Source organism: Melanotaenia boesemani, chromosome 6, assembly GCF_017639745.1.
Source record: "Melanotaenia boesemani isolate fMelBoe1 chromosome 6, fMelBoe1.pri, whole genome shotgun sequence".
NCBI classification, from domain to species: Eukaryota; Metazoa; Chordata; class Actinopteri; order Atheriniformes; family Melanotaeniidae; genus Melanotaenia; species Melanotaenia boesemani.
In genome coordinates, this window is record NC_055687.1 from 36,566,420 (window position 1) to 36,577,258 (window position 10,839).

The 10,839-nt window shown below is 43.1% G+C and overlaps 1 protein-coding gene across 8 annotated transcripts in view; it reads right to left on the bottom strand.

Annotated features, from left to right (window-relative positions):
* The window catches only part of adgrb1a (adhesion G protein-coupled receptor B1a), a 180,532-nt gene extending 170,115 nt beyond the window's left edge, over positions 1 to 10,417 (bottom strand). For 7 of the 8 annotated variants that reach the window (XM_041987802.1, XM_041987805.1, XM_041987798.1 and 4 more), the window contains exon 1: positions 9,908 to 10,416. The gene's annotated coding sequence lies outside the window, so the exon portion shown is untranslated. Of the gene's footprint in view, positions 1 to 9,907 lie in introns of all 8 variants that reach the window. The other variant, XM_041987803.1, reaches the window with a different exon arrangement.
* Between the last annotated feature and the right edge of the window lie 422 nt (positions 10,418 to 10,839).

The window sequence follows — 10,839 nt, forward strand, 5'->3', positions numbered from 1 at the left end:
CCTGTAGCCATGTCTTAGTCATGTGTGGGAAATTACGGCTATAGCCCCACGTAACATGGATAATTCTGATTTCATTTCATTTTAACCTTGGGATGAATTTTAATGATGTAACTGAGGTAACTGGGTTCTCTTAACTGTACATTCTGCTAAAAAAAAAAAAAAAAAAAAAAAAAAGAACAAGTGGCTCCACTGCTTTGTTCTTCCTCCAAAACTATAAATCCCATAAAAACAGGGAGCAGTCTACTCTATGGTAACCCTGAAGGGACATACCTCCTACTGCAAACCCTAAAATTATTAACAATAAGGTCTGTGGCAGTGATTTTCAGAGATCTGTTGGATTAATCAGAGTCAGAATTAGTAAAGACTCGTTTCCACCAACCGGTCTGGTTCAGTACAGTAAAAGGGTGGAGCTTGACACTTTCAATCTATTGATAGGTGAAATGATCACATCCTGTGTGACTCAGCAATAAGAACAAAGTAGGACTAGCTCCATGTTTAAATATACAGTGGATTTAGTGTTATGTAAAACCACATGACAAGAAGGAAGAAGACAACCTGGATGTCCACCATTCTCCAGTCTTTCTGTGTTGCATTCTTCTTCCTTATAATTCAAGGATGGTGTTTCTTTGCTGTTACGTAGCTGGTATCTGGATAATATTCTGTATCTGACAATATTCTTCACCCGGTAAATGTACAGTTGAAATTAGAATTTACTAAACCAAACAATTCTGAACTGACCAGAACCTGCTGGTGGAAAAAGACACTTAAAACAACCCCTTAATCCGGCATCGTCTTCATCCCGTATCTTCTCTGAGATCTCCCCTAACGACGGCTAGACCAGCATCGTCTTCATCCCTTATCTTCTCTGAGATCTCCCCTAACAATGGCTAACCCAGCATTGTCTTCATCCCGTCTCTCCTCTGAGATCTCCCGTAACGATGGCTAATCCAGCATCATCTTTATCCCGTATCTTCTCTGAGATCTCCCCTAACAACGGCTAATCCAGCATCGTCTTCATCCCGTATCTTCTCTGAGATCTCCCATAACAACGGCTAATCCAGCATCATCTTTATCCCGTATCTTCTCTGAGATCTCCCCTAACAACGGCTAATCCAGCATCGTCTTCATCCCGTATCTCCTCTGAGATCTGCCATAACAATGGCTAATCCAGCATCATCTTCATCCCATCTCTCCTCTAAGATCTCCCGTAAGGACGGCTAGACCAGCATCGTCTTCATCCCGTATCTTCTCTGAGATCTCCCCTAACGACGGCTAGACCAGCATTGTCTTCATCCCGTCTCTCCTCTGAGATCTCCCGTAACGATAGCTAATCCGGCATCATCTTTATCCTGTATCTTCTCTGAGATCTCCCCTAACAATGGCTAATCCAGCATCGTCTTCATCTCGTATCTCCTCTGAGATCTCCCATAACAATGGCTAATCCAGCATCATCTTTATCCCGTATCTTCTCTGAGATCTCCCATAACAACGGCTAATCCAGCATCATCTTCATCCCATCTCTCCTCTAAGATCTCCCGTAACGACGGCTAGACCAGCATTGTCTTCATCCCGTCTCTCCTCTGAGATCTCCCGTAACGATAGCTAATCCGGCATCATCTTTATCCTGTATCTTCTCTGAGATCTCCCCTAACAATGGCTAATCCAGCATCGTCTTCATCTCGTATCTCCTCTGAGATCTCCCATAACAATGGCTAATCCAGCATCATCTTTATCCCGTATCTTCTCTGAGATCTCCCATAACAACGGCTAATCCAGCATCATCTTCATCCCATCTCTCCTCTAAGATCTCCCGTAACGACGGCTAGACCAGCATCGTCTTCATCCCGTCTCTCCTCTGAGATCTCCCGTAACGATGGCTAATCCGGCATCATCTTTATCCCGTATCTTCTCTGAGATCTCCCCTAACAATGGCTAATCCAGCATCGTCTTCATCCCGTATCTTCTCTGAGATCTCCCCTAACAATGGCTAATCCAGCATCGTCTTCATCCCGTATCTGCTCTGAGATCTCCCATAACAACGGCTAATCCAGCATCATCTTTATCCCGTATCTTCTCTGAGATCTCCCCTAACAATGGCTAATCCAGCATCGTCTTCATCCCGTATCTTCTCTGAGATCTCCCCTAACAATGGCTAATCCAGCATCGTCTTCATCCCGTATCTTCTCTGAGATCTCCCGTAACGATGGCTAATCCAGCATCGTCTTCATCCCGTATCTGCTCTGAGATCTCCCATAACAACGGCTAATCCAGCATCATCTTTATCCCTTATCTTCTCTGAGATCTCCCCTAACAACAGCTAATCCAGCATCGTCTTCATCCCGTATCTTCTCTGAGATCTCCCCTAACAATGGCTAATCCAGCATCGTCTTCATCCCGTATCTGCTCTGAGATCTCCCATAACAACGGCTAATCCAGCATCATCTTTATCCCTTATCTTCTCTGAGATCTCCCCTAACAATGGCTAATCCAGCATCGTCTTTATCCCGTATCTTCTCTGAGATCTCCCCTAACAATGGCTAATCCAGCATCGTCTTCATCCCGTATCTGCTCTGAGATCTCCCATAACAACGGCTAATCCAGCATCATCTTTATCCCTTATCTTCTCTGAGATCTCCCCTAACAACAGCTAATCCAGCATCGTCTTCATCCCGCATCTCCTCTGAGATCTCCCCTAATGACGGCTAACCCAGCATCGTCTTCATCCCATCTCTCCTCTAAGATCTCCCGTAACAACGGCTAATCCAGCATCATCTTCATCCCATCTCACCTCTGAGATCTCCCGTAATGACAGCTAATCCAGCATCATCTTCATCCCGTCTCTTCTCTGAGATCTACCCTAACAACGGCTAATTCAGCATCATCTTCATCCCGTCTCTTCTCTGAGATCTCCCCTAACATTGGCTAATCCAGCATTGTCTTCATCCCATCTCACCTCTGAGATCTCCTGTAACGACAGCTAATCCAGCATCATCTTCATCCCATCTCACCTCTGAGATCTCCCCTAACGATGGCTAATTCAGCATCATCTTCATCCCGTCTCTTCTCTGAGATCTCCCCTAACGACGGCTAATCCAGCATCATCTTCATCCTGTCTCTTCTCTGAGATCTCCCCAGTCAATAAAAGGCAGTGAAGTGTGGTTTCTTGTCCGTGGAACGCTGCTGAGCAATGATGGCTCCAACATCATGGGGAGGGGTGGGGCTTGCTGCTATTGGGTTAGGGTTCTGGGAGATTTTACTATCTGTAAAGCACCTTGAGTTGCTATTTTTATGTATGAAAGGTGCTATATAAATAAAGTTTGATTTGATTTGATTTGATAAAAGAAGCCAGAAACCGCATTTAAAGGTCAGAGAGTGTAGTTTCGGTTTAATACAGGTGTTTATGGGGAATGGTTTGAAACTGAAACATTGTGTGGACATTAGGCTGACTGTTGACGTGCTAGAAATCTGTGACCATCTGTGATGAAATGAAACACAAACGTTAAACTTTAAAACTTGAACTTTAGGTGCCTGACATAAATGAATTTAACATTTCAGACTTTAATTCATTTTCATGCACCCACAGAAGTCAGGTGATGTCAGCTCGGCCATTTATATACCATCTCCAATGTAAGGTTTGAAGCAGGACAGAGCTTCCCTGCAGATGAAGTGACATCATGAGGACTCTGATCAACCACAACTGTGGTGAGAAAACATGAGAAGTGCTTCACTCTTCTGTCCAACACAATTTCAGCATCAGCAAACAGAAGAAACAACATCAACATGCAGAACAATCAGCACTAAAAGGGATCCCACATCTGGAGAAGAGTGCTGCTCGATGGGGAGAGTGGTAATAACTCTGATTAGTTCCAGTGTTGATGGCTTCTTATGGAGCTTCCAGGGGAGAGCTGAATAGAGATGGAAATCAGGGCTCAGCTACGGATGATTATCTAGCTACTCCAGATCAAAGATTTCTCTTGGTCTCATCACGGAGGATAAAGAAAAGATCATTTCACCCTGCACCGTGAAACTACCTGTTCCTCTGTTATTGAAGTACGCTGAGAGGAGCAGCTGATCTGTCCCCATTTAAACAAGCAGACATCAAACAGACGCAGCAGCCATGTGCAAACGTTCAAACTGCACATATGATCATCAGTTTCAATGTAGATTAAAAAAAACAAAACTAAATGTTTCTGCAAATTCTGTGACTGCAGAGGCCCGCAGTGCCAGGAGTTTAAAAAATGCAGAAATTACACCATAATGTGTTGATGACAACTCCTACTTTCAGCCAAACAGAGGGTCACGCCACTGCTGAGAAAGCTGTGGAGGAAGCAGAACGAACCATCTGTGAATTCATGAGCAAGGTGTCAGTGTACAGTATGTGCGTGCGGGGGAGACGCCGTGAGCGCGCCCACGTGCATGTGCTTAATTTCTGTGGCATTTCTTCAGCTCACAGCATGCAAGACAGAAAAAGCTGACGTGGTTATGAAGAGAAGTCTGGATGAGCTATATGAAGCCTGCAGTGTGGTATGACTGGCTCAGAATATGATCCAACGTCAATCTAAATGTTCAGCTAACATGGCTGAAAGCACGCGCTGCTTTTGTCATCAGACCAAGCTGAGGCGTGAAGGTGTTTCCTCTGCTTCTCGCTCAAAAGTGCTAACATGATGATAAAAATAGCAGAGAATCCTGCTATTGAAGAGCTCCACTCACAGCTGTGCAGCTCAGATCCAAACATACAGTAACTGCTACTACATACGGCTTCCACCAACATCATCCCAGAGCCACATCGTGTTCATGCTTAAAACCACCACACAGAGAGCTGAAGGGCAGCTCTGCCGACTCTACCACACCAGCCGAAGCTAACTCTTCATACTCACTGAGAAAAAAAGGAAAAGCTCTTTTCCTCCAGAGCATTTCTTGTATTTATGAGCCGTGTGTCTTTCTGGGCAGAGGTGCTAAAAGCCACCTGAATGTTGCACCTTTGCCTGAGAGTGATTATATTTTAAAAACAAGCTAAAAGTTTAAAGACTGTGCAGCAAAAAAATCAAAATATACCTCTGAGATTCCAAATCTGACTAGTTTCTGACAAGACCGAGCACAAATTTGTCCTGCACAGTATGTCTGACATTTATAAGACCATTTCAGAGGTGGTCTTCTTCATTTCCTCATATCTCTTACACTCATCAGTTCAGTTACTTTTTAACAGTAATATCTAACCAGCCAATCACATGGCAGCATGTAGACGTGGTGAAGACGACTTGCTGAAGTTCAAACTGAGCATCAGAATGAGGAAGAAAGGCAATTTAAGTGATTTTGGACGTGGCATGGTTGTTGGTCTGAGCATTTTCTGAGATTTTCACCCACAACCATCTCTAAGGTTTCCAGAGAATGTTCTGAAAAAGAGAAAATATCCAGCGAGCAGCAGTTGTCTGGACCAGGATGCAGCAGAAGACCACACCTGGTGCCTCCTGCCAGCTAACAACAGGAAACTACAATTCACACAGGATAATGCACCATGTCACAAAGCTCAAATCTTCTCCAATTTCTTTCTAGAACAATGATTTCGTGTAAATGAGGAGCAAAATCTCTGAGGAATGTTTCTAATACCTTGTTTATTTATGCCAACAAGAATTAGGGCAGGAAAAATGGGGTCCAACCCAATGCTAGATAAAGTCAGTTAAAACCCATCAGAAACTTCTTCCTGCTTCCTGACAGCAGAGTTTAGTTGTCTTGGTGAATGTAAACTCCATCAGATCAATGTGCAGCTGCTAAGTGCCTCTAGAAGCTGAGTCATGCATAAAGGTGTCATCTGTGTCACAGTCAACAGAAACATTAAACTGAGGAGGAGCGACAAGAGATCTTTGTGGCACGCCTCTGCATTGTAAGTCAGTGCTGTACCATCATGTGTCCCTGTGCATGAAAATTATCACCACTGTCTGAGCAGGAAGAAAGGAGGAAACTGAGGTCTGTGTTCCTTTTCAGACCTGAAATTAACATCTGACTTTTCCAGTAACTGCATCATTAAGTGTTTCACCTTTCTCATATTTTCAGCCATGTTTGCCAACAGCTGCGGTGTACTGTTTGGAAAAACCCATCATTTGCTGAATTATTCCATTTTCATGTAACGTTTCACCTCAGGGGATCTTAATCGTTTTTAACAGCTGTACGATAATCGATAAAGCAGTGATCAAGCCATGTTGTCTCCTCCGATAACTCAATACTCTTAAGCCATCTTAGCTGAGTCTTAGCCAGCGCTTTGGATAAATCAATAGCCTGTGCAGCACAACATGCTTCCCTAAACAGAGACTTACTTAGAGGACCTGCTAATGTCTTCTAAGAGCCTGTTGACTACGTAGCATCTCAGATGGGTAATAAACCAGTTATCTGAAGTTTCGGGGTGTGGTTTAGATCCTAAAAGACTTGAACTTTCATAGGTTTGTGCAACGTTGAAGCTTGGGATGTTACTCTAGCAGCCTGCCCTGCAGCTGAGCTATGAGAGCAAAGACTAATGTAATCACTACAGAGACGCCGGGCAGCCACGGTACAAACGCTCAGGTTTTACAGTACTCATTCAACAAGGCTTTTGTATTCTGATGCTTAGAAATGCTTCTGTCAAGTAGCCGGCGTTAAACTCAGTTTCTGCTCAGCTGCTCTCTCTGTGGTTGCATGCAGACAAAAGACAAAAGACAAAAGACACCTTGCACTCCCTTCACACAGCAGCAGGAATGATTAAATGATGACTTTTCTCTACGCTGCTGTCTGCTTTTACTGCTTTCATGCATGAACGAGCTGAGAAACAAACACGGGTAAAATGTAAAGATTCAAACATTCCAGACTTCATGTTTATCTGGCTTCTTGGCAAGTTTTAACCTGACGACCAACTATCCAATCACACTGCATGACGTTACCCGTGGCGTTACAATATTCTGGGCAACAGCAACAATCTGTCTGAAACAGTCAGACAAAATGTGCTTATTAAAGATCGTTCTTATGGTGCAGCCGTACCGGTTAAGGCCTGGTTAAATGTCGGCACACAGTATTTGGTGAGGGTTCGGAAACTGTGGATGTTTCCACTGAGGCTCTTCATGGTGAAATTCTGTGGCTGTTATATGGTCATCAAGCCTCCGTGCTTCTCCCTTTGCAATGGCTCATTAAATGCCCTCACAAGCCCCTCGTTTTGTACCTAATTAGGATAACCAATGGTTCTGCAGGATCTGGTCAACATCCAAGTCACTCCAAGCAAAGATATTGTCTCCACATTGGTGCTGAGAAGCTACTGGGACCTTTCAGGACATGGAATTATTCCAAAGCATGATGGGTATCACCACAAAGCTGTGCAGAGTTCAGAGGCCACAGAAAACTGCTGCTGGCACCACATCCACACGCCTAATCCATCCTTTATTATCTCTCTGACTGCCTCCTTGTTGCCTATCTATTCATCTCCCCTCTTTCAATGGCACCCTCTGTTTTTCCCCTCGCTGTCTCCTCTTTATCCCTCTGATGTCACAAACTAAGATATGAGCTCCTCTGACGGCGCATCGCCTCGGACACTGCAGCCTTGTTTGAAAAGGGAGTGATCAGAGGATGAGAAGATGGAGGAGAGAGAAAGTGAGTCGACAGCGTGGGGATTTTCTGAAGCTGTGGGAGGATGTGGACGCAGAAACAAAGGAGGACATCTAGGTTAAAAAAACATGCATGAATGCCTCTGAAAAGGCCAGTGTTGTGTCTCTGGCTTGTCTCATTGCTGCGACTCCGAGCCGGCCGAGCCCATCAAGTCAATGCTGTTGAGTTTGCTTCTGTTATCTGCTCTTTTTCTGGCAGATAAAACAGTTGACTGCTAATCTGCGTACCTGAAAGGAGACTGGGGTGGTCCCACTCAGACCCTGAACATGGCCCAGAAATGTACTGTCACAGCATCAGACAAGCCCTGGACACTCACCTCCTTTATAAAAGTGTAAAAACAAAAACACCTCAGGAATAAATGAATTGGGGAGGCTCAGAAAGCTCAGTTATTTGAAGATTTATGAAATGAATCTGGGGTCAGAAACAAGTTCAAACCACTGGACCACAATTATGACAAGAGACGACTATCTCAGAGAAAAAGGAGCAGCCGTGACGTGGGTCAGAAGTAGTCCAGCGTGGATTTAAAACACGAGTACAAGACAAAATACTGGACATGGACAGAGGACAGATACAGCTTGGATTTAACAGAACAATATGCAGACGGACACTCGGGATCAATGCGACTCTGTTGCTTTTAACATTGGTATACTTTGACCTTTAAATTCCCCGATGCACAGTCTTTGCCTCTGAATAAATATGTGGTGTCGAGATCTTAAAAAAGCTTAGAAAATAAGATTTTTATGGGATTTCTGTCTCACAGCTAGTATCGATCTGAGTAAATAAATGTTTATTATAAGTCTTAGAGAATAATTAATCATCTTTGAAATCTTATTTTGACCAGAAAACAAATATATTTCTAATATTAAAGCAAATTTTTCAAAATCATCGTAAATAAAAAAGCTGATTCTAAAAAACTGTTGCAGGTGGTCATTTCTCAGAAATCTTCACCTGTTGAGATTTCACACAGTTCAGCCTTTGAGCTAATGGAGGATGAGAAAGGATGTGCTGAGGAGGGATGGGTGTTTTATAGCGCCTCCAACAGTGTAATCTGGGCATTTAAAAAAAAAAAAAAAAAAAAACACAAAAATCAGATTTGGGATTTCGTTTTAAGATTTTGTTTTTTTTTTTCTTAAAGGTCAGTGATGAGATATGCAGTGGTTTCAGACAGCACTTTGGACTGTTTGCAAAGTTTCATAAAATAAACTCCTGGACATCATGAAGTCCTCGAGCAGCTGAAGGAGAAATGTGGGAGGCTGGTTGGAGCGCGAGCAAAGGCAACTGACGAATGATGAGTGTACTGAGAGGCCGACCATCAGGCTGATGGGAAGTACGCCACAGCCACAGCGATGTGTCTACTCCACTAGAAAGGCTCCGGTTCCTCCCAGAAGCATCACCGGGCCTCATCATCACATGACCTCAGCACATTTCTTATTTATCTGTTTCTGCAGGTGATTTCTGTGTTTTCAGGATACAAAGTTGACTGATCCTGCAGCATAGGGAGGTTATGTAAGAAAAAAAGATGGACTCGGATCAATCTGAGAATACAGATATTTATTATGTTATATTGTGTTTTTGTTCTAACATAAAACCAACAGACCAACATGTTGTGTGACTTCTTTCAAATAAGTCCTGCACCAGGTTTTTGTTTTTTCCTCTAAGACAAATCCTGACGCCCCTCCACTCAAACATCAAACCTCCCTTCTTCAATATGTCTATCTTTTCTTTGTTTCTGATTAAAAATAAAATTAAAAAAATAAAAAATAAAAATAAAAAATCACAATCTCTAGAGGACCGAAAGAAAAACATTTTTATGAAGTGGAGAATTCACTTCTACGTGTGTGAAGTAATAACAGTGAATGAATGGCATCATTCTAAGGGGATTCTCGGCGACCTTCTTCCCCACATTTAACCTCAGCTAAATAAAAGCCCTGGATCGCTAAACTGTGTTGGTCTGAGCTCGGCTGTGCCACCGCATCCCCAGAGGAACGCGCCCTGCTCGGTCCTCGCGGACTGAAGGGATGCCCAGACGCAGACACCAGCGCTGCCAAACCGACTGGGTGTGTGTGACTTAAAAATACAATATCCCAGACCTCGCGAGTGGAACATCACAAAAACAATTTGGACTATTTTAAGATTAGCCTCGTTTTGCGCATTTTCCACGAAGCCAACATGATTTTACGCAAAATGTGCGAACAACTTTGGGGTGAACATCTCAGATAGTTAGAGGTCAGATGCATCCAACGTGGCATGCGTCTTTAAAAATAGATTTATCATTTTTTTTTACCTTGCGTAAGTTAGCAGTCCATTTGATGCGTCTGGTCAGCGCGCTGTGCGTTCACGGTGCCGTTACCAATTCCTAAAGGCATCAAGTCCCGGCTTTAGTCCACTACACGCATTATTTGCTCACTGAGCAAAATACACATCAGGCTTCTGGAGTAAACAGAAGAGGAAAACTCCGAGAGGAGTTCCAGAAATCCCGACTATTCTCCCGGTGTTCCAAATGGAAACTTCCCTCCGCTCCTCTCACAGAAATATCCGTTTTCTTTCAGATGTTTTTCTTCTTTCACTTATTTGTTTGTTTTAATTCCACCAATTCTCAGATTTGCCTTCAAGTAAAAATAAAAAAAAAGTTGGGCAATTTTCCAAATGTGAAATCCTCCCGGTGTGCGCGTGGCTCGCTCTTCCAGGTGAATGTGAAGCGTTAAAGAAGATGCGAGTCAAAGGGAGGCTCGCGCCCGTCTCGGGAACCGCCGTCTCCAGCTCGCGGCTCTGGAGCGTCCTTGTCTGTCCGTGTGTCCGCGCGCAACGACAGCCGGATTCCTTATTTGGAAGCCCGGGGCTCGCGCTGCCGTCAAGAGAGCAAAAATCACAGCAAAATGACTTCCAGGCAAATTTTTCACAATAATCCAGAACTGGTGAAAGCGCGCGCCTGAAAAGGGGCACGTGATTCCACACATAATAATAATAATAATAATAATAATAATAATAATAATAATAATTGCTAAATATTTCAACTTAACGCTGCATCCATATATATATATATATATATATATATATATATATATATATATATATATATATATATATATATATATATATATATATATATTTTCAACATTTCTAACATTTACCATCTGACTAAAATAATGATCCCGATTTGTAGGAGAAAAATAATGTGATTGAAAATGAATTCACAACTGAAGCTTTGTTATTTGT